Genomic DNA, 2,103 nt, shown 5'->3' on the forward strand with positions numbered 1-2,103 from the left:
GCAAACTCACAGATTTTTCCGGTGCTCCAAAAAGAACTTGATATGATTCAACTTGTCTTGGTGAAAGAAAAAGATGATCCTAATACGCTTTTCACGCCTTATTTAACCAAAAAACTGAAGAAAGAACTCAATAGAGTAGCTTACAAAACCTGCTCTAATGGTGCACCCTCTCCTCCACAATGAAGATCCTATAGTGGAATTTTAGAGGTATAGGAAATTGTTGTGCGGATTAGCTAGCTAAACACGGGAATGGAATCATGAATGTTGTTTGGTGGGATCTTTTACCCTTGTTTATTAGGTTTTTTTTTAAGTAACAGATACAGATTTCCTACTTGTTTTAATCAGGTTTCTTATTTTTGGTTTTCTATTTATGTTTTCTCTCTGGTGGTATATGATGTAGAGTGGATTTAGGGTGTCAACCTGGTTGGGATGTCAATCTTCCCCGTGATGTCTCCCTTTGTGCTTGATTCGACAAAAAATAAAGAGTATATTTAAGCATTGATTGAAAGAGAAATTATAAGATTTAATTATTATAAATTAAAAGGGATCTTGTTTATGATCTTAATCTAGAAAAGAATCACTATTGTTATTAGATTACACTCATACTTATGTATTAGTGTAAAAACAACTAAAGCATCATAATGTCTTGTGAATAATTGATTGCTGATTCATTTATAATTATCAGTAGACAGGAGGAAACTCTAAGAAAACTCACACTCAGACTTATAGTAAAAAAAAAATATGCACTGTGTATTTCACCCTCATTTCATCGTATTTGCATTTATTAAAAGAAAAATGCTAAAACGGTACGGAACTATGGTAACGAAAATTCACGGATGCCTTAAAAAAAACTGCGACACTTTTTATTTTTTATTTTTAAAAGTAAGTGATTTAATTAATATAAGAAAGTTTAAAGGTTAGCATTCTTTTTTTTTTTTGGGTCGTGAAAGGTTAGCACTCTTTAATCTTAACACTGATTTTTTTTTGTTTGAGGGAATTAATCTTAACACTAATAAAATGAATTCTTAATTAAACAAACGGTGCAGCAAATTAATTGAAACGGTGGGTGTTGACCACCTTTTTCTTTGGCTGAATTGCATAATAGAGATATAGTGCACTGCATAACAATAGAAACCGTGATCAGATTGCTAAGCGTCCGTGAATTTCCCGTGAAAATAATTCCCGTACTATATAGCACTTCTCTTATTAAAATGATGTATAATTTTAGGAAAATATTCGATATCGTGAAGTTCTTTATCCTGAATAGATCACAAACAGTTTTTTTTCAAGACTGATGAATTCGCTTGAAATAGCATGACTCATGAATTTAACAAAAATTGAGTCAATGAAATAAATTTAAATTTCCAATACCGATTTTTTTAATTCAAATTAAGAGAAGAAAAATAATTATTGATAACAGTGGCACTATTGACCATTTTACAATTATTTCAAATGGATGAGAAACAAATATTGATATGTGGGAAAAATCATAAAAGTACCAACAATATAATTGAACATGCATTTATATTCTTAGAAGTATAATGGAATTCTTTTTTAACTTAATTGTTACTTATACCCACAATAACATCTTAAATTTATGCACCTTGCAACTAGAGGAGGGTTACATGTATGAGTAGTACAATCTCTAGTAGATACACAAGGATTACTTGCTGTTATACGAAATAAGAAAAAATAAATGTTAATAATAAGGAATGAACATTGTGTAATAGAAGGAGTAAATTTTAAAGAAAAAATATAAAAGAGCATAAGGGTTTACCACCGTTGGTTACAATGATAAAAATGAGAAAAATAATCATAATATGAATAAACTTGAGAATTTTAACCATATTTTTTTCTTGTTTGCCGCATGTCAGAGAAATTTGAATCATTATTTTATAGTGTGAAAATTCCAATTCTTCAATTTTTTTAATGTCTCTTAGGTGTATCTATAGGTTGCGTTGGTCTTTAATTACTTATATTTTGTTATTATTATTTTTCTATTTTATCCTTTCGTTATATACAGGGTGGCAACTAGGCTACCCATGAAAGATGATGGTTAATTTACCCCAACCAATACACATTAGCCACATAAGCACATATTCA

At 29.8% G+C, this 2,103-nt stretch overlaps 1 long non-coding RNA gene across 1 annotated transcript; it reads right to left on the reverse strand.

Moving 5' to 3' along the window:
- Positions 1–866: 866 nt before the first annotated feature.
- LOC11443807 (uncharacterized) lies at positions 867–1,857 on the reverse strand. The gene is made up of 2 exons (XR_003009348.2): positions 1,778–1,857; positions 867–1,670 (listed from the first exon to the last, which is right to left on the reverse strand). It is a non-coding gene; the product is annotated as an uncharacterized lncRNA (long non-coding RNA).
- Positions 1,858–2,103: the final 246 nt, after the last annotated feature.

Source organism: Medicago truncatula, chromosome 2 (genome assembly GCF_003473485.1).
Source record: "Medicago truncatula cultivar Jemalong A17 chromosome 2, MtrunA17r5.0-ANR, whole genome shotgun sequence".
Taxonomy (NCBI): Eukaryota; Viridiplantae; Streptophyta; class Magnoliopsida; order Fabales; family Fabaceae; genus Medicago; species Medicago truncatula.